We start from the raw sequence: 20,244 nt of genomic DNA, 5'->3' as shown, positions 1-20,244 counted from the left end.
TGTTTGGGCAGGGTAGGGGGTCATGCTAGGGGTGGTGTTTCAGGGTTTAGGGCAGTGCAGTGGTGTTTGGGCAGTGTAGGGGGTCGTGCTAGGGGGGGTGTTTCAGGGTTTAGGGCAGTGCAGTGGTGTTCGGGCAGTGTGGGGGTTCATGCTGGGGTTGGTGTTCCAGGGTTTGGGGCAGTGCAGTGGTATTCGGGCTGTGTGGGGGTCGTGCTGGGGTGGTGTTTCAGGGTTTAGGGCAGTGCAGTGGTGTTCGGGCAGTTTGGGGGTCACGTTGGGGCTGCTGTTTCTGGGTTTAGGGCAGTACAGTGGTGTTCGGGGAGTGTAGGGGGTCAAGTTGGGGCTGGTGTTTCAGGGTTTATGGCAGTGCAGTGATGTTCGGGTAGTGTAGGGGGTCGTGCTGGGGGTGGTGTTTCAGGGTTTAGGGCAGTGCAGTGGTGTTCGGGTAGTGTAGGGCTTCGTGCTGGGGGTGGTATTTCAGGGTTTAGGGCAGTGCAGTGGTGATCGGCTAGTGTAGGGGGTCATGCTGGGGGTGGTGTTTCAGGGTTTAGGGCAGTGCAGTGGTGTTTAGGCAGTGTAGGTGGTCGTGCTTGGGCTGGAGTTTCAGGGTTTAGGGCAGTGCATTAGTGTTCGGGTAGTGTAAGGGGTCGTGCTGGGGCTGGTGTTGCAGGGTTTAGGGCAGTGCAGTGTTGTTCAGCCAGTATAGGGGGTCGTTCTGGGGGTGGTGTTTCAGGGTTTAGGGCAGTGCAGTGGTGTTCTTGCAGTGTAGGGGGATGTGCTCGGGGGTGTTTTAGGGTTTTTGGCAGTGCAGTGGTGTTCAGGCAGTGTAGGGGGTCATGCTGGGTGTGGTGTTTCAGGGTTTAGGGCATTACAGTGGTGTTCGGGCAGTGTAGGGTTTGGTGCTTGGGCTGGTATTGCAGGGTTTAGGGCAGTGCAGTGGTGTTCAGGCAGTGTAGGGGGTCGTGATGGGGCTGGTGTTTCAGTGTTTAGGGCACTGCAGTGGTGGTTGGGAAGTTTAGGGGTTGTGCTGCGGCTGGTAATTCAGGGTTTAGGGCAGTGCAGTGGTGTTCGGGCAGCGTAGGGTGTCGTGCTGGGGCTGGTGTTTCAGGGTTTAGGGCAGTGCAGGGGTGTTCGGGCAGTGTAGGGGGTTGTGCTGGTGTCTTAGGGTTTAGGGCAGTGCAGTGGTTTTCGGACAGTGTAGGGGGTGTTGCTCTGGCTGGTGTTTCAGGGTTTAGGGCAATGGTGTTAGGGAAGTCTAGGGGTTCATGCTGGGGGTGGTGTTTCAGGGTTTAGGGCAGTGCAGTGGTGTTTGGGCAGTGTAGAGGGTCTTGCTGGGTGTGTTGTTTCAGGGTTTAGGGCAGTGCAGTGGTTTTTGAGCACTGTAGGGGGTCGCGCTGGGGCTGGTGCTTTAGGGTTTAGAGCAGTGCAGTGGTGTTCGGGCAGGGTAGGGGGTCGTGCTGGAGGTGGTGTTTTAGGGTTTAGGACAGTGCAGTGGTGTTTGGGCAGTGTATGGGGTCATGCTGGGGGTGGTGTTTTAGGGTTTAGGGCAGTGCAGTAATGTTCGGGCAGTGTAGGGGGTCGTGCTGGGGGTGTTGTTTTAGAGTTTAGGGCAGTGCAGTGGTTTTCGGGCAGTGTAGCAGGTCAAGCTGGGGTAGTGTTTTAGGATTTAGAGCAGTGCAGTGGTGTTCGGGCACTGTAGGGGGTCATGCTGGGGGTGGTGTTTCAGGTTTGGGGCAGTGCAGAGGTGTTTGTGCAATGTAGGGGGTCATGCAGGGGGTGGTGTTTCAGGTTTTAGGTTAGTGCAGTGGTGCTCGGGCAGTGTAAGTGGTCTTGCAGGGGGTGGTGTTTCAGGGGGTAGGGCAGTGGTGTTTGGGCTGTTTAGGGGTCCTGCTGGGGGTGGTGTTTCAGGGATTAGGGCTGTGCAGTGGTGCTTGGGCAGTGTAGGGGGTCTTGCTGGGGTAGTGTTTTAGGGTTTAGGGCAGTGCAGAGGTGTTTGAGGAGTGTGAGGGGTCATGCTGGGGCTGATGTTTTATGGTTTAGGGCAGAGCAGTGGTGTTCGGACAGTGTAGGGGTCGTGCTGGGGCTGGTGTTGTAGGGTTTAGGGCAGTGCAGTGGTGTTCAGGAAGTGTAGGGGGTCATGCTGGGTCTCGTGTTATAAGGTTTGGGGCAGTGCATTAGTGTTTGGGCAGTATAGGGGGTCGTGCTGGGGCTGGTGTTTCAGGGTTTAGGGCAGTGCAGTGGAGTTCACGCAGTGTAGGTGGTTGTGCTGGGGCTGATGTTTCAGGGTTTAGGGCAGTGCAGTGGTGTTCGGGCAGTGAAGGCGGTCGTGCTGGGGATGGTGTTTCAGGGTTTAGGGCAGTGCAGGGGTGTTTGGGCAGTGTAGGGGGACATACTGGGGGTGGTGTTTCAGGGTGTAGGGCAGACCAGTGGTGTTCGGACAGTGTAGGGGGTAGCGTTGGGGGTGGTGTTTCAGGGTTTAGGGCAGTGCAGTGGTGTTTTTGTAGTGTAGGTGGATCGGCTGGTAGTGGTGTTTTAGGGTTTAGGGCAGTGTAGTGGTGTTCCGATAGTGTAGGGTGTCGTGCTGGGGGTGGTGTTTCATGTTTTAGGGCAGTGCAGTGGTGTTTGGGCAGGGTAGGGGGTCATGCTAGGGGTGGTGTTTCAGGGTTTAGGGCAGTGCAGTGGTGTTTGGGCAGTGTAGGGGGTCGTGCTAGGGGGGGTGTTTCAGGGTTTAGGGCAGTGCAGTGGTGTTCGGGCAGTGTGGGGGTTCATGCTGGGGTTGGTGTTTCAGGGTTTGGGGCAGTGCAGTGGTATTCGGGCTGTGTGGGTGGTAGTGCTGGGGTGGTGTTTCAGGGTTTAGGGCAGTGCAGTGGTGTTCGGGCAGTTTGGGGGTCATGCTGGGGCTGCTGTTTCTGGGTTTGGGGTAGTACAGTGGTGTTCGGGGAGTGTAGGGGGTCAAGTTGGGGCTGGTGTTTCAGGGTTTATGGCAGTGCAGTGATGTTCGGGTAGTGTAGGGGGTCGTGCTGGGGGTGGTGTTTCAGGGTTTAGGGCAGTGCAGTGGTGTTCGGGTAGTGTAGGGCTTCGTGCTGGGGGTGGTATTTCAGGGTTTAGGGCAGTGCAGTGGTGATCGGCTAGTGTAGGGGGTCGTGCTGGGGGTGGTGTTTCAGGGTTTAGGGCAGTGCAGTAGTGTTCGGGCAGTGTAGGGGTTCGTGCTTGGGCTGGAGTTTCAGGGTTTAGGGCAGTGCATTAGTGTTCGGGTAGTGTAAGGGGTCGTGCTGGGGCTGGTGTTTCTGGGTTTTGGGCAGTGCAGTGGTGTTTGGGCAGTGTAGGGGGTCGAGCTGGGGCTGGTGTTTCAGGGTTTAGGGCAGTGCAGTGGTGTTCCGGCAGCGTATGGGGTCATGCTGGGGCTGGTGTTTCAGGGTTTAGGGCAGTGCAGTGGTGTTCGGGCAGTGTAGGGGGTGGTACTGGGGCTGGTGTTTTAGGGTTTAGGGCAGTGCAATGGTGTTCGGGCAGTGTAGGGGGTCGTGCTGGGGGTGGTGTTTCAGGGTTTAGGGCAGTGCAGTGGTGTTCGGTTAATGTAGGGGGTCGTGCTGGGGGTGGTGTTTCAGGGTTTAGGGCAGTGCAGTGGTGTTCGCGCCATGTTGGGGGTCGTGCTGGGGTTGTTTTTCATGGTTTAGGGCAGAGCAGTGGTGTTCGGGCAGTGTATGGAGTCATGCTGGGGGTGTTGTTTCTGGGTTTAGGCCAGTGCAGTGGTCTTCTTGCAGTGTAGGGTGATGTGCTGGGGGGGTTTTAGGGTCTAGGGCAGTGCAGTGGTGTTCGGGCAGTGTAGGGGATCATGTCATGCTGGGGGTGGTGTTTCAGGGTTTAGGGCAGTGCAGTGGTGAACAGGCACTGTAGGGGGTCGTGCAGGGGGTGGTATTTCAGGGTTTAGGGCAATGCAGTGGTTTTCGGGCAGTGTAGGGGGTGTTGATTGGGGTGGTGTTTCAGGGTTTAGGGCAGTGGTGTTAGGGCAGTGTAGGGGGTCATGCTGGGGGTGGTGTTTCAGGGTTTAGGGCATTACAGTGGTGTTCAGGCAGTGTAGGGTTTGGTGCTTGGGCTGGTATTGCAGGGTTTAGGACAGTGCAGTGGTGTTCAGGCAGTGTAGGGGGTCATGATGGGGCTGGTGTTTCAGGGTTTCGGGCAGTGCAGTGGTGGTTGGGAAGTTTAGGGGTTGTGCTGCGGCTGGTAATTCAGGGTTTAGGGCAGTGCAGTGGTGTTCGGGCAGCGTAGGGTGTCGTGCTGGGGCTGGTGTTTCAGGGTTTAGGGCAGTGCAGGGGTGTTCGGGCAGTGTAGGGGGTTGTGCTGGTGTCTTAGGGTTTAGGGCAGTGCAATGGTGTTTGGGCAGTGTAGGTGGTCATGCTGGTGCTGGTGTTTCAGGGTTCAGGGCAGAGTAGTGGTATTCGGGCAGTGTAGGGGGTCGTTCTGGGGTGGTGTTTCAGGGTTTAGGGCAGTGCAGTGGTGTTCTTGCAGTGTAGGGGGATGTGCTCGGGGGTGTTTTAGGGTTTAGGGCAGTGCAGTGGTGTTCAGGTAGTGTAGGGGGTCATGTCATGCTGGGGGTGGTGTTTCAGGGTTTAGGGCAGTGCAGTGGTGTTCGGGCACTGTAGGGGGCATGCAGGGTGTGGTGTTTCAGGGTTTAGGGCAGTGCAGTGGTTTTCGGACAGTGTAGGGGGTGTTGCTCTGGGTGGTGTTTCAGGGTTTAGGGCAATGGTGTTAGGGAAGTGTAGGGGTTCATGCTGGGGGTGGTGTTTCAGGGTTTAGGGCAGTGCAGTGGTGTTTGGGCAGTGTAGGGAGTCTTGCTGGGGGTGTTGTTTCAGGGTTTAGGGCAGTGCAGTGGTGTTCTTGCAGTGTAGGGGGATGTGCTCAGGGGTGTTTTAGGGTTTAGGGCAGTGCAGTGGTGTTCAGGTAGTGTAGGGGGTCATGTCATGCTGGGGGTGGTGTTTCAGGGTTTAGGGCAGTGCAGTGGTGTTCGGGCACTGTAGGGGGCATGCAGGGCGTGGTGTTTCAGGGTTTAGGGCAGTGCAGTGGTTTTCGGACAGTGTAGGGGGTGTTGCTCTGGCTGGTGTTTCAGGGTTTAGGGCAATGGTGTTAGCGAAGTGTAGGGGTTCATGCTGGGGGTGGTGTTTCAGGGTTTAGGGCAGTGCAGTGGTGTTTGGGCAGTGTAGGGGGTCTTGCTGGGTGTGTTGTTTCAGGGTTTAGGGCAGTGCAGTGGTGTTTGAGCACTGTAGGGGGTCGCGCTGGGGCTGGTGCTTTAGGGTTTAGAGCAGTGGAGTGGTGTTCGGGCAGGGTAGCGGATCGTGCTGGAGGTGGTGTTATAGGGTTTAGGACAGTGCAGTGGTGTTTGGGCAGTGTATGGGGTCATGCTGGGGGTGGTGTTTTAGGGTTTAGGGCAGTGCAGTAATGTTCGGGCAGTGTAGGGGGTCATGCTGGGGGTGTTGTTTTAGAGTTTAGGGCAGTGCAGTGGTTTTCGGGCAGTGTAGGAGGTCAAGCTGGGGTAGTGTTTTAGGATTTAGAGCAGTGCAGTGGTGTTCGGGCACTGTAGGGGGTCATGCTGGGGTGGTGTTTCAGGTTTAGGGCAGTGCAGTGGTGTTTGTGCAATGTAGGGGGTCATGCAGGGGGTGGTGTTTCAGGTTTTAGGTTAGTGCAGTGGTGCTCGGGCAGTGTAAGTGGTCTTGCAGGCGGTGGTGTTTCAGGGGGTAGGGCAGTGGTGTTTGGGCTGTTTAGGGGTCCTGCTGGGGGTGGTGTTTCAGGGATTAGGGCTGTGCAGTGGTGCTTGGGCAGTGTAGGGGGTCTTGCTGGGGTAGTGTTTTAGGGTTTAGGGCAGTGCAGAGGTGTTTGAGGAGTGTGAGGGGTCATGCTGGGGCTGATGTTTTATGGTTTAGGGCAGAGCAGTGGTGTTCGGACAGTGTAGGGGTCGTGCTGGGGCTGGTGTTGTAGGGTTTAGGGCAGTGCAGTGGTGTTCAGGAAGTGTAGGGGGTCATGCTGGGTCTCGTGTTATAAGGTTTGGGGCAGTGCATTAGTGTTTGGGCAGTATAGGGGGTCGTGCTGGGGCTGGTGTTTCAGGGTTTAGGGCAGTGCAGTGGAGTTCACGCAGTGTAGGTGGTTGTGCTGGGGCTGATGTTTCAGGGTTTAGGGCAGTGCAGTGGTGTTCGGGCAGTGAAGGGAGTCGTACTGGGGCTGGTGTTTCAGGGTTTAGGGCAGTGCAGGGGTGTTTGGGCAGTGTAGGGGGACCTACTGGGTTGGTGTTTCAGGGTGTAGGGCAGACCATTGGTGTTCGGACAGTGTAGGGTGTAGTGTTGGGGGTGGTGTTTCAGGGTTTAGGGCAGTGCAGTGGTGTTTTTGTAGTGTAGGTGGATGTGCTGGTAGTGGTGTTTTAGGGTTTAGGGCAGTGCAGTGGTGTTTGGGCAGGGTAGGGAGTCATGCTAGGGGTGGCGTTTCAGGGTTTGGGGCAGTGCAGTGGTGTTTGGGCAGTGTAGGGGGTCGTGCTAGGGGGGTGTTTCAGGGTTTAGGGCAGTGCAGTGGTGTTCGGGCAGTGTGGGGGTTCATGCTGGGGTTGGTGTTTCAGGGTTTAGGGCAGTGCAGTGGTATTTGGGCTGTGTGGGGGGACGTGCTGGGGTGGTGTTTCAGGGTTTAGGGCAGTGCAGTGGTGTTCGGGCTGTTTGGGGGTCATGCTGGGGCTGCTGTTTCTGGGTTTAGGGCAGTGCAGTGGTGTTTGGGGAGTGTAGGGGGTCAGGTTGGGGCTGGTGTTTCAGGGTTTATGGCAGTGCAGTGATGTTCGGGTAGTGTAGAGGGTCGTGCTGGGGGTGGTGTTTCAGAGTTTAGGGCAGTGCAGTGGTGTTCGGGTAGTGTAGGGCTTCGTGCTGGGGGTGGTATTTCAGGGTTTAGGGCAGTGCAGTGGTGATCGGCTCGTTTAGGGGGTCGTGTTTGGGGTGGTGTTTCAGGGTTTAGGGCAGTGCAGTGGTGTTCGGGCAGTGAAGGGGGTCATGCTTGGGCTGGAGTTTCAGGGTTTAGGGCAGTGCATTAGTGTTCGGGTAGTGTAAGGGGTCGTGCTGGGGCTGGTGTTTCAGGGTTTTGGACAGTGCACTGGTGTTCGGGCAGTGTAGGGGGTCGAGCTGGGACTGGTGTTTCAGGGTTTAAGGCAGTGCAGTGGTGTTCGGGCAGCATATGGGGTCATGCTGGGGCTGGTGTTTCAGGGTTTAGGGCAGTGCAGTGGTGTTCGGGCAGTGTAGGGGGTGGTACTGGGGCTGGTGTTTTAGGGTTTAGGGCAGTGCAATGGTGTTCGGGCAGTGTAGGAGGTCGTGCTGGGGGTGGTGTTTCAGGGTTTAGGGCAGTGCAGTGGTGTTCGGTTAATGTAGGGGGTTGTGCTGGGGGTGGTGTTTCAGGGTTTAGGGCAGTGCAGTGGTGTTTGGGTAGTGTAGGGGGTCATGCTGGGGGTGGTGTTTCAGGGTTTAGGCGGTGCAGTGGTGTTCGGGCAGTGTAGGGGGTCGTGCTGGGGCTGGTGTTTTAGGGTTTAGGGCAGTGCAATGGTGTTCGGGCAGTGTAGGGGGTCGTGCTGGGGGTGGTGTTTCAGGGTTTAGGGCAGTGCAGTGGTGTTCGAGTAGTGTGGGGGTTCATGCTGAGGGTGGTGTTTCAGGGTTTAGGGCAGTGCAGTGGTATTCGGGCTGTGTGGGGTGTCGTGCTGGGGGTGGTGTTTCAGGGTTTAGGGCAGTGCAGTGGAGTTCGGGCAGTGTAGCTGGTCGTGCTTGGGCTGGAGTTTCAGCGTTTAGGGCAGTGCATTAGTGTTCGGGCAGTGTAGGGGGTCGAGCTGGGGCTGGTGGTTCAGGGTTTAGGGCAGTGCAGTGGTGTTCGGGCAGTGTATGGGTTCATGCTGGGGCTGGTGTTTCAGGGTTTAGGGCAGTGCAGTGGTGTTCGGGCAGTGTAGGGGGTCGTGCTGGGGTGGTGTTTCAGGGTTTAGGGCAGTGCACTGGTGTTCGTTTATTGTAGGGGGTTGTGCTGGGGGTGGTGTTTCAGGGCTTAGGGCAGTGCAGTGGTGTTCGGGCAGTGTAGGGGGTCATGTTGGGGGTGGTGTTTCAGGGTTTAGGCAGTGCAGTGGTGTTCGGGCAGTGTAGGGGGTCGTGCTGGGGCTGGTGTTTTAGAGTTTAGGGGAGTGCAATGGTGTTCGGGATGTGTAGGGGGTCGTGCTGGGTCTGGTGTTTCAGGGTTTAGGGCAGTGCAGTGGTGTTCTGGTAGTATCGGGGGTCATGCTGTGGTGGTGTTTTAGGGATTAGGGCAGTGCAGTGGTGTTCGGGCAGTGTGGGGTGTCGTGCTGGGGGTGGTGTTTCAGGGTTTAGGGCAGTGCAGTGGTGTTCAGCCAGTGTAGGGGTTTGTGCTGGGACTGATGTTTCAGGGTTTAGGGCAGTGCAGTTGTGGATGGGCAGTTTAGGGGGTAGTGCTGGGTCTTGTATTTCAGGGTTTTGAGCAGTGCAGTGGTGTTCGGGTAGTGTAGGGGGTCATGCTGGCACTGGTGTTTTAGGGTTTAGGGCAGTGCAATGGTGTTCGGGCAGTGTTTGGGGTCGTGCTGTTTTTTTTTTCATGGTTTAGGGCAGAGCAGTGGTGTTCGGGCAGTGTAGTGGTCGTGCTGTTGCTGGTGTTTCAGGGTTTTGGGAAGACAAGTGATGTTCAGGCAGTGTAGGGGGATGAACCGGGTGGTGTTTCAGGCTTTAGGGCAGACCAGTGGTGTTCGGGCAGTGTATGGGGTTGTGCTGGGTGTGTTGTATCAGGGTTTAGGCCAGTGCAGTGGTGTTCTTGCAGTGTAGTGTGACGTGCTGGGGGGTGTTTTAGGGTCTAGGGCAGTGCAGTGGTGTTCGGGCAGTGTAGGGGGTCATGTCATGCTGGGGGTGGTGTTTCAGGGTTTAGGGCAGTGCAGTCGTGTTCGGGCACTGTAGGGGGTCGTGTAGGGGGTGGTGTTTCAGGGTTTAGGGCAGTGCAGTGGTGTTCGGGCAGTGTAGGGGTTGTTGCTCGGGGTGGTGTTTCAGGGTTTAGGGCAGTGGTGTTAGGGCAGTGTAGGGGGTCATGCTGGGGGTGGTGTTTCAGGGTTTAGGGCATTACAGGGGTGTTTGGGCAGTGTAGGGTGTCGTGCTTGGGCTGGTGTTGCAGGGTTTAGGGCAGTGCAGTGGTTTTCAGGCAGTATAGGGGGTCATGCTGGGGCTGGTTTTTCAGGGTTTAGGGCAGTGCAGTGGTGGTCGGGCAGTTTAGGGGTCGTGCTGCGGCTGGTATTTCAGGGTTTAGGGCAGTGCAGTGGTGTTCGGGAAGTGTAGGGAGTTATGCTGGTGCTGCTGTTTAAGGGTTTAGGGCAGAGTAGTAGTGTTCGGGCAGTGTAGGGGGATGTGCTCAGGGGTGTTTTAGGGTTTAGGGCAGTGCAGTGGTGTTCAGGTAGTGTAGGGGGTCATGTCATGCTGGGGGTTGTGTTTCAGGGTTTAGGGCAGTGCAGTGGTGTTCGGGCACTGTAGGGGGCATGCAGGGTGTGGTGTTTCAGGGTTTAGGGCAGTGCTGTGGTTTTCGGGCAGTGTAGGGGGTGTTGCTCGGGGTGGTGTTTCTGGGTTTAGGGCAATGGTGTTAGGGCAGTGTAGGGGTTCATGCTGGGGTGGTGTTTCAGGGTTTAGGGCAGTGCAGTGGTGTTTGGGCAGTGTAGGGGGTCTTGCTGGGGGTGTTGTTTCAGGGTTTAGGGCAGTGCAGTGGTTTTCAAGCACTGTAGGGGGTCATGCTGGGGCTGGTGTTTTAGGGTTTAGGGCAGTGCAGTGGTGTTTGGGCACTGTAGGTGTCGTGCTGGGGGTGCTGTTTCAGGGTTGAGGGAAGAGCAGTGGTGTTTGTGCAATGTAGGGGGTCATTCAGGGGGTGGTGTTTCAGGTTTTATGTTAGTGCAGTGGTGCTCGGGCAGTGTAGGTGGTTTTGCAGGGGGTGGTGTTTCAGGGTTTAGGGCTGTGGTGTTCGGGCTGTTTAGGGTGTCCTGCTGGGGGTGGTGTTTCAGGATTTAGGGCAGTGCAGTGGTGTTTGGGCAGTGTAGGGTGTCTTGCTGGGGGTGTTGTTTCAGGGTTTAGGGCAGTGCAGTGGTTTTTTAGCACTGTAGGGGGTCGCGCTGGGGCTGGTTTTTTAGGGTTTAGAGCAGTGCAGTGGTGTTCGGGCAGGGTAGGGGGTCGTGCTGGGGATGGTGTTTTAGGGTTTAGGGCAGTGCAGTGGTGTTCGGGCAGTGTATGGGTTCATGCTGGGGGTGGTGTTTTAGGGTTTAGGGCAGTGCAGTAATGTTCGGGCAGTGTAGGGGTCGTGCTGGGGGTGTTGTTTTAGAGTTTATGGCAGTGCAGTGGTTTTCGGGCAGTGTAGGAGGTCAAGCTGGGGATAGTGTTTTAGGATTTAGAGCAGTGCAGTGGAGTTCGGGCACTGTAGGGGGTCGTGTTTCAGGTTTAGGGCAGTGCGGTGGTGTTTGTGCAATGTAGGTGGTCATGCAGGGGGTGGTGTTTCAGGTTTTAGGTTAGTGCAGTGGTGCTCGGGCAGTGTAGGTGTCTTGCAGGGGGTGGTGTTTCAGGGTTTAGGGCAGTGGTGTTTGGGCTGTTTAGGGGTCCTGCTGGGGGTGGTGTTTCAGGGATTAGGGCAGTGCAGTGGTGCTTGTGCAGTGTAGGGGGTCTTGCTGGGGTAGTGTTTTAGGGTTTAGGGCAGTGCAGAGGTGTTTGAGCAGTGTGAGGGGTCATGCTGGGGCTGATGTTTTATGGTTTACGGCAGAGCAGTGGTGTTCGGACAGTGTAGGGGTCGTGCTGGGGCTGGTGTTGTAGGGTTTAGGGCAGTGCAGTGGTGTTCAGGAAGTGTAGGTGGTCATGCTGGGTCTCGTGTTTTAAGGTTTGGGGCAGTGAATTAGTGTTTGAGCAGTATAGGGGGTCGTGCTGGGGCTGGTGTTTCAGGGTTTAGAGCAGTGCAGTGGAGTTCACGCAGTGTAGGTGGTTGTGCTGGGGCTGATGTTTCAGGGTGTAGGGCAGTGCAGTGGTGTTCGGGCAGTGAAGGGAGTCGTGCTGGGGCTGGTGTTTCAGGTTTTAGGGCAGTGCAGGGGTGTTTGGGCAGTGTAGGGGGACCTACTGGGGTGGTGTTTCAGGGTGAAGGGCAGACCAGTGGTGTTCGGACAGTGTAGGGGGTAGCGTTGGGGGTGGTGTTTCAGGGTTTAGGGCAGTGCAGTGGTGTTTTTGTAGTGTAGGTGGATGTGCTGGTAGTGGTGTTTTAGGGTTTAGGGCAGTGCAGTGGTGTTTGGGCAGGGTAGGGGGTCATGCTAGGGGTGGTGTTTCAGGGTTTGGGGCAGTGCAGTGGTGTTTGGGCAGTGTAGGGGGTCGTGCTAGGGGGGGTGTTTCAGGGTTTAGGGCAGTGCAGTGGTGTTCGGGCAGTGTGGGGGTTCATGCTGGGGTTGGTGTTTCAGGGTTTAGGGCAGTGCAGTGGTATTTGGGCTGTGTGGGGGGACGTGCTGGGGTGGTGTTTCAGGGTTTAGGGCAGTGCAGTGGTGTTCGGGCTGTTTGGGGGTCATGCTGGGGCTGCTGTTTCTGGGTTTAGGGCAGTGCAGTGGTGTTCGGGGAGTGTAGGGGGTCAAGTTGGGGCTGGTGTTTCAGGGTTTATGGCAGTGCAGTGGTGTTTGGGTAGTGTAGGGTTTTGTGCTGGGGGTGGTATTTCAGGGTTTAGGGCAGTGCAGTGGTGTTCGGGTAGTGTAGGGCTTCGTGCTGGGGGTGGTATTTCAGGGTTTAGGGCAGTGCAGTGGTGATCGGCTAGTGTAGGTGGTTGTGTTTGGGGTGGTGTTTCAGGGTTTAGGGCAGTGCAGTGGTGTTCGGGCAGTGCAGGGGGTCATGCTTGGGCTGGAGTTTCAGGGTTTAGGGCAGTGCATTAGTGTTCGGGTAGTGTAAGGGGTCGTGCTGGGGCTGGTGTTTCAGGGTTTTGGGCAGTGCAGAGGTGTTCGGGCAGTGTAGGGGGTCGAGCTGGGGCTGGTCTTTCAGGGTTTAGGGCAGTGCAGTGGTGTTCGGGCAGCGTATGGGGTCATGCTGGGGCTGGTGTTTCAGGGTTTAGGGCAGTGCAGTGGTGTTCGGGCAGTGTAGGGGGTGGTACTGGGGCTGGTGTTTTAGGGTTTATGGCAGTGCAATGGTGTTCGGGCATTGTAGGGGGTCGTGCTGGGGGTGGTGTTTCAGGGTTTAGGGCAGTGCAGTGGTGTTCCGTTAATGTAGGGGGTTTTGCTGGGGGTGGTGTTTCAGGGTTTAGAGCAGTGCCGTGGTGTTTGGGTAGTGTAGGGGGTCATGCTGGGGGTGGTGTTTCAGGGTTTAGGCAGTGCAGTGGTGTTCGGGCAGTGTAGGGAGTCGTGCTGGGGCTGGTGTTTTAGGGTTTAGGGCAGTGCAATGGTGTTCGGGCAGTGTAGGGGGTCGTGCTGGGGGTGGTGTTTCAGGGTTTAGGGCTGTGCAGTGGTGTTCGAGTAGTGTGGGGGTTCATGCTGGGGTTGGTGTTTCAGGGTTTAGGGCAGTGCAGTGGTATTCGGGCTGTGTGGAGTGTCGTGCTGGGGTGGTGTTTCAGGGTTTAGGGCAGTGCAGTGGAGTTCGGGCAGTGTAGGGGGTCGTCCTTGGGCTGGAGTTTCAGCGTTTAGGGCAGTGCATTAGTGTTCGGGTAGTGTAAGGGGTCGTGCTGGGGCTGGTGTTTCAGGGTTTTGGACAGTGCAGTGGTGTTCGGGCAGTGTAGGGGGTCGAGCTGGGGCTGGTGGTTCAGGGTTTAGGGCAGTGCAGTGGTGTTCGAGCAGTGTATGGGGTCATGCTGGGGCTGGTGTTTCAGGGTTTAGGGCAGTGCAGTGGTGTTCGGGCAGTGTAGGGGTGGTGCTGGGGCTGGTGTTTTAAGGTTTAGGGCAGTGCAATTGTGTTCGGGCAGTGTAGGGGGTCGTGCTGGGGGTGGTGTTTCAGGGTTTAGGGCAGTGCACTGGTGTTCGTTTATTGTAGGGGGTTGTGCTGGGGGTGGTGTTTCAGGGTTTAGGGCAGTGCAGTGGTGTTCGGGCAGTGTAGGGGGTCATGCTGGGGGTGGCGTTTCAGGGTTTAGGCAGTGCAGTGGTGTTCAGGCAGTGTAGGGGGTTGTGCTGGGGCTGGTGTTTTAGAGTTTAGGGGAGTGCAATGGTGTTCAGGCAGTGTAGGAGGTCGTGCTGGGGTGGTGATTCAGAGTTTAGGGCAGTGCAGTGGTGTTCGGGTATTGTAGGGGGTCATGCTGGGGTGGGGTTTCAGGGATTAGGGCAGTGCAGTGGTGTTCGGGCAGTGTAGGGTGTCGATTCTTGGGCTGGTGTTGCAGGGTTTAGGGCAGAGCAGTGGTGTTCAGCCAGTGTAGGGGGTCGTGTTGGGACTGGTGTTTCAGGGTTTAGGAAAGTGCAGTGGTGGTCGGGCAGTTTAGGGGGTAGTGCTGGGTCTTGTATTTCAGGGTATTGAGCAGTGCAGTGGTGTTCGGGCAGTGTAGAGGGTCATGCTGGCACTGGTGTTTTAGGGTTTAGGGCAGTGCAATGGTGTTCGGGCAGTGTTTGGGGTCGTGCTGGGGTTGTTGTATCAGGGTTTAGGCCAGTGCAGTGGTGTTCTTGCAGTGTAGTGTGACGTGCGGGGGGGTGTTTTAGGGTCTAGGGCAGTGCAGTGGTGTTCGGGCAGTGTAGGGGGTCATGTCATGCTGGGGGTGGTGTTTCAGGGTTTAGGGCAGTGCAGTGGTGTTCGGGCACTGTAGGGGGTCGTGTAGGGGGTGGTGTTTCAGGGTTTAGGGCAGTGCAGTGGTTTTCGGGCAGTGTAGGGTGTGTTGCTCGGGTGGTGTTTCAGGGTTTAGGGCAGTGGTGTTAGGGCAGTGTAGGGGGTCATGCTGGGGGTGGTGTTTCAGGGTTTAGGGCATTACAGTGGTGTTTGGGCAGTGTAGGGTGTCGTGCTTGGGCAGGTGTTGCAGGGTTTAGGGCAGTGCAGTGGTTTTCAGGCAGTGTAGGGCTCGTGCTGCGTCTGGTATTTCAGGGTTTAGGGCAGTGCAGTGGTGTTCGGGCAGTGTAGTGGGTCGTGCTGGGGCTGGTGTTTCAGGTTTTAGGGCAGTACAGTGGTGTTCGGGCAGTGTAGGGGGTTGTGCTGGCACTGGTGTCTTAGGGTTTATGGCAGTGCAATGGTGTTCGGGCAGTGTAGATGGTCATGCTGGTGCTGCTGTTTCAGGGTTTAGGGCAGAGTAGTGGTGTTCGGGCAGTGTAGGGGGATGTGCTCAGGGGTGTTTTAGGGTTTAGGGCAGTGCAGTGGTGTTCAGGTAGTGTAGGGGGTCATGTCATGCTGGGGGTTGTGTTTCAGGGTTTAGGGCAGTGCAGTGGTGTTCGGGCACTGTAGGGGGCATGCAGGGTGTGGTGTTTCAGGGTTTAGGGCAGTGCAGTGGTTTTCGAGCAGTGTAGGGGGTGTTGCTCGGGGTGGTGTTTCAGGGTTTAGGGCAATGGTGTTAGGGCAGTGTAGGGGTTCATGCTGGGGGTGGGGTTTCAGGGTTTAGGGCAGTGCAGTTGTGTTTGGGCAGTGTAGGGGGTCTTGCTGGGGGTGTTGTTTCAGGGTTTAGGGCAGTGCAGTGGTTTTCGAGCACTGTAGGGGGTCGTGCTGGGGCTGGTGTTTTAGGGTTTAGGGCAGTGCAGTGGTGTTTGGACACTGTAGGGGTCGTGCTGTGGGTGGTGTTTCAGGGTTGAGGGAAGAGCAGTGGTGTTTGTGCAATGTAGGGGGTCATGCAGGGGGTGGTGTTTCAGGTTTTATGTTAGTGCAGTGGTGCTCGGGCAGTGTAGGTGGTTTTGCAGGGGGTGGTGTTTCAGGGTTTAGGGCTGTGGTGTTCGGGCTGTTTAGGGTGTCCTGCTGGGGGTGGTGTTTCAGGGTTTAGGGCAGTGCAGTGGTGTTCGGGCAGTGTAGGGTGTCTTGCTGGGGTGGTGTTTTAGGGTTTAGGGCAGTGCAGTGGTGTTTGGGCAGTGTGAGGGGTCATGCTGGGGCTGGTGTTTTATGGTTTAGGGCAGAGCATTGGTGTTCAGGCACTGTAGGGGTCGTGCTGGGGCTGGTGTTTTAGGGTTTAGGGCAGTGCAGTGGTGTTCAGGCAGTGTAGGGGGTAGTGTTGGGCCTCGTGTTTTAAGGTTTAGGGCAGTGCATTAGTGTTTGGGCAGTGTAGGGGGTCGTGCTGGGGCTGGTGTTTCAGGGTTTAGGGCAGGGCAGTGGAGTTCGGGCAGTGTAGGTGGTCATGCTGGGGCTGATGTTTCAGGGTTTAGGGCAGTGCAGTGGTGTTTGGGCAGTGTAGGGGGTCGTGCTGGGGTTGGTCTTTCAGGGTTTAGGGCAGTGCAGGAGTGTTTGGGCAGTGGAGGGGGACATACTGGGGGTGGTGTTTCAGGGTGTAGGGCAGACCAGTGGTGTTCAGACAGTGTAGAGGGTAGCGTTGGGGGTGGTGTTTCAGGGTTTAGGGCAGTGCAGTGGTGTTCGGGCAGTTTGGGGGTCATGCTGGGGCTGGTGTTTCAGGGTTTAGGGCAGTGCAGTGGTGTTCGGGGAGTGTAGGGGGTGAAGTTGGGGCTGGTGTTTCAGGGTTTACGGCAGTGCAGTGGTGTTCGGGTGATGTAGGGGGTTGTGCTGGGGGTGGTGTTTCAGGGTTTAGGGCAGTGCAGTGGTGTTCGGGTAGTGTAGGGCGTCGTGCTGAGGGTGGTATTTCACGGTTTAGGGCAGTGCAGTGGTGATTGGATAGTGTAGGGGGTCGTGCTGGGGTGGTGTTTCGAGGTTTAGGGTAGTGCAGTGGTGTTTGTGCAGTGTAGGGGGTCCTGCTTGGGCTGGTGTTTCAGGGTTTAGGGCAGTGCAGTGGTGTTCGGGCAGTGTAGGGGGTCGTGCTGGGGGTGGTGTTTCAGGGTGTAGGGCAGTGCAGTGGTATTCGGTTATTGTAGGGGGTTGTGCTGGGGGTGGTATTTCAGGGTTTAAGGCAGTGCAGTGGTGTTCGGGTAGTGTATGTGGTCATGCTGGTGGTGGTGTTTCAGGGTGTAGGGCTGTGCAGTGGTGTTCAGGCAGTGTAGGGTGTCGTGCTTGGGCTGGTGTTGCAGGGTTTAGGGCAGTGCAGTGGTGTTCAGGCAGTGTAGGGGGTCGTGCTGGGGCTGGTGTTTCAGGGTCTAGGGCAGTGCAGTGGTGGTCAGGCAGTTTAGGGAGTCATTCTGGGGCTTGTATTTCAGGGTTTTGGGCAGAGCAGTGGTATTCGGGCAGTGTAGGTGGTCGTGCTGTTGCTGGTGTTTCAGAGTTTAGGACAGACCAGTGATGTTCAGGCAGTGTAGGGGGACATACTGGGGTGGTGTTTCAGGGTTTAGGGCAGACCAGTGGTGTTCGGGCAGTGTAGGGGGTCGTGCTTGGGGTGGTGTTTCAGGGTTTAGGCCAGTGCAGTGGAGTTCTTGCAGTGTAGAGGGACGTGCTGGGGGTGTTTTAGGGTCTAGGGCAGTGCAGTGGTGTTCTGGCAGTTTAGGGGGTCATGTCATGCTGGGGGTGCTGTTTCAGTGTTTAGGGCAGTGCAGTGGTGTTCGGGCTTTGTAGGGGGTCGTGCAGGGGGTGGTGTTTCAGGGTTTAGGGCAGTGCAGTGGTTTTCAGGCAGTGTAGGGGGTGTTGCTCAGGGTGGTGTTTCAGGGTTTAGGGCAGTGGTGTTAGGGCAGTGTAGGGGGTCATGCTGGGGGTGGTGTTTCAGGGTTTAGGGCAGTGCAGTGGTGTTTTGGCAGTTGAGGGGGTCTTGCTGGGGATGTTATTTAAGGGTTTAGGGAAGTGCAGTGGTTTTTTGGAACTGTAGGGGATCGTGCAGGAGGTGGTATTTTAGGGTTTAGGGCAGTGCAGTGGTTTTCGGGCAGTGTAGGGAGTGTTACTCGGGGTGGTGTTTCATGGTTTAGGGCAGTGGTGTTTGTGCATTGAAGGGGGTCATGCTGGGGCTGGTGTTTTAAGGGTTTAGGGCAGTGCAGTGGTGTTCGGGCAGTGTAGGGTGTCGTGCTGGGGGTGGTGTTTTAGGGTTTAGGGCAGTGCAGTGGTGTTCGGGCAGTGTAGGGGGTCGTGCTGGGGGTGTTGTTTTAGGGTTTAGGGCAGTGCAGTGGTGTTCGGGTAGTGTAGGGTGTCGTGCTGAGGGTGGTATTTCACGGTTTAGGGCAGTGCAGTGGTGATTGGATAGTGTAGGGGGTCGTGCTGGGGGTGGTGTTTCAGGGTTTAGGGTAGTGCAGTGGTGTTTGTGCAGTGTAGGGGGTCCTGCTTGGGCTGGTGTTTCAGGGTTTAGGGCAGTGCAGTGGTGTTCGGGCAGTGTAGGGGGTCGTGCTGGGGGTGGTGTTTCAGGGTGTAGGGCAGTGCAGTGGTATTCGGTTATTGTAGGGGGTTGTGCTGGGGGTGGTATTTCAGGGTTTAAGGCAGTGCAGTGGTGTTCGGGTAGTGTATGTGGTCATGCTGGTGGTGGTGTTTCAGGGTGTAGGGCTGTGCAGTGGTGTTCAGGCAGTGTAGGGTGTCGTGCTTGGGCTGGTGTTGCAGAGTTTAGGGCAGTTCAGTGGTGTTCAGGCAGTGTAGGGGGTCGTGCTGGGGCTGGTGTTTCAGGGTCTAGGGCAGTGCAGTGGTGGTCAGGCAGTTTAGGGAGTCATGCTGGGGCTTGTATTTCAGGGTTTTGGGCAGAGCAGTGGTATTCGGGCAGTGTAGGTGGTCGTGCTGTTGCTGGTGTTTCAGAGTTTAGGACAGACCAGTGATGTTCAGGCAGTGTAGGGGGACATACTGGGGTGGTGTTTCAGGGTTTAGGGCAGACCAGTGGTGTTCGGGCAGTGTAGGGGGTCGTGCTTGGGGTGGTGTTTCAGGGTTTAGGCCAGTGCAGTGGTGTTCTTGCAGTGTAGAGGGACGTGCTGGGGGTGTTTTAGGGTCTAGGGCAGTGCAGTGGTGTTCTGGCAGTTTAGGGGGTCATGTCATGCTGGGGGTGCTGTTTCAGGGTTTAGGGCAGTGCAGTGGTGTTAGGGCTTTGTAGGGGGTCGTGCAGGGGGTGGTGTTTCAGGGTTTAGGGCAGTGCAGTGGTTTTCAGGCAGTGTAGGGGGTGTTGCTCAGGGTGGTGTTTCAGGGTTTAGGGCAGTGGTGTTAGGGCAGTGTAGGGGGTCATGCTGGGGGTGGTGTTTCAGGGTTTAGGGCAGTGCAGTGGTGTTTTGGCAGTTGAGGGGGTCTTGCTGGGGGTGTTATTTAAGGGTTTAGGGCAGTGCAGTGGTTTTTTGGCACTGTAGGGGGTCGTGCAGGAGGTGGTGTTTTAGGGTTTAGGGCAGTGCAGTGGTTTTCGGGCAGTGTAGGGAGTGTTATTCGGGGTGGTGTTTCAGGGTTTAGGGCAGTGGTGTTTGTGCATTGAAGGGGGTCATGCTGGGGCTGGTGTTTTAAGGGTTTAGGGCAGTGCAGTGGTGTTCGGGCAGTGTAGGGTGTCGTGCTGGGGGTGGTGTTTTAGGGTTTAGGGCAGTGCAGTGGTGTTTGGGCAGTGTAGGGGGTCGTGCTGGGGGTGGTATTTCAGGGTTTAGGGCAGTGCAGTGGTGATCGGCTAGTGTAGGTGGTTGTGTTTGGGGTGGTGTTTCAGGGTTTAGGGCAGTGCAGTGGTGTTCGGGCAGTGCAGGGGGTCATGCTTGGGCTGGAGTTTCAGGGTTTAGGGCAGTGCATTAGTGTTCGGGTAGTGTAAGGGGTCGTGCTGGGGCTGGTGTTTCAGGGTTTTGGGCAGTGCAGAGGTGTTCGGGCAGTGTAGGGGGTCGAGCTGGGGCTGGTCTTTCAGGGTTTAGGGCAGTGCAGTGGTGTTCGGGCAGCGTATGGGGTCATGCTGGGGCTGGTGTTTCAGGGTTTAGGGCAGTGCAGTGGTGTTCGGGCAGTGTAGGGGGTGGTACTGGGGCTGGTGTTTTAGGGTTTATGGCAGTGCAATGGTGTTCGGGCATTGTAGGGGGTCGTGCTGGGGGTGGTGTTTCAGGGTTTAGGGCAGTGCAGTGGTGTTCCGTTAATGTAGGGGGTTTTGCTGGGGGTGGTGTTTCAGGGTTTAGAGCAGTGCAGTGGTGTTTGGGTAGTGTAGGGGGTCATGCTGGGGGTGGTGTTTCAGGGTTTAGGCAGTGCAGTGGTGTTCGGGCAGTGTAGGGAGTCGTGCTGGGGCTGGTGTTTTAGGGTTTAGGGCAGTGCAATGGTGTTCGGGCAGTGTAGGGGGTCGTGCTGGGGGTGGTGTTTCAGGGTTTAGGGCTGTGCAGTGGTGTTCGAGTAGTGTGGGGGTTCATGCTGGGGTTGGTGTTTCAGGGTTTAGGGCAGTGCAGTGGTATTCGGGCTGTGTGGAGTGTCGTGCTGGGGTGGTGTTTCAGGGTTTAGGGCAGTGCAGTGGAGTTCGGGCAGTGTAGGGGGTCGTCCTTGGGCTGGAGTTTCAGCGTTTAGGGCAGTGCATTAGTGTTCGGGTAGTGTAAGGGGTCGTGCTGGGGCTGGTGTTTCAGGGTTTTGGACAGTGCAGTGGTGTTCGGGCAGTGTAGGGGGTCGAGCTGGGGCTGGTGGTTCAGGGTTTAGGGCAGTGCAGTGGTGTTCGAGCAGTGTATGGGGTCATGCTGGGGCTGGTGTTTCAGGGTTTAGGGCAGTGCAGTGGTGTTCGGGCAGTGTAGGGGTGGTGCTGGGGCTGGTGTTTTAAGGTTTAGGGCAGTGCAATTGTGTTCGGGCAGTGTAGGGGGTCGTGCTGGGGGTGGTGTTTCAGGGTTTAGGGCAGTGCACTGGTGTTCGTTTATTGTAGGGGGTTGTGCTGGGGGTGGTGTTTCAGGGTTTAGGGCAGTGCAGTGGTGTTCGGGCAGTGTAGGGGGTCATGCTGGGGGTGGCGTTTCAGGGTTTAGGCAGTGCAGTGGTGTTCAGGCAGTGTAGGGGGTTGTGCTGGGGCTGGTGTTTTAGAGTTTAGGGGAGTGCAATGGTGTTCAGGCAGTGTAGGAGGTCGTGCTGGGGTGGTGATTCAGAGTTTAGGGCAGTGCAGTGGTGTTCGGGTATTGTAGGGGGTCATGCTGGGGTGGGGTTTCAGGGATTAGGGCAGTGCAGTGGTGTTCGGGCAGTGTAGGGTGTCGATTCTTGGGCTGGTGTTGCAGGGTTTAGGGCAGAGCAGTGGTGTTCAGCCAGTGTAGGGGGTCGTGTTGGGACTGGTGTTTCAGGGTTTAGGAAAGTGCAGTGGTGGTCGGGCAGTTTAGGGGGTAGTGCTGGGTCTTGTATTTCAGGGTAT

This window comes from Triturus cristatus, chromosome 1_1 (assembly GCF_964204655.1).
Source record: "Triturus cristatus chromosome 1_1, aTriCri1.1, whole genome shotgun sequence".
Classification (NCBI taxonomy): domain Eukaryota; kingdom Metazoa; phylum Chordata; class Amphibia; order Caudata; family Salamandridae; genus Triturus; species Triturus cristatus.
Note: the sequence above shows the minus strand (reverse complement) of the source record.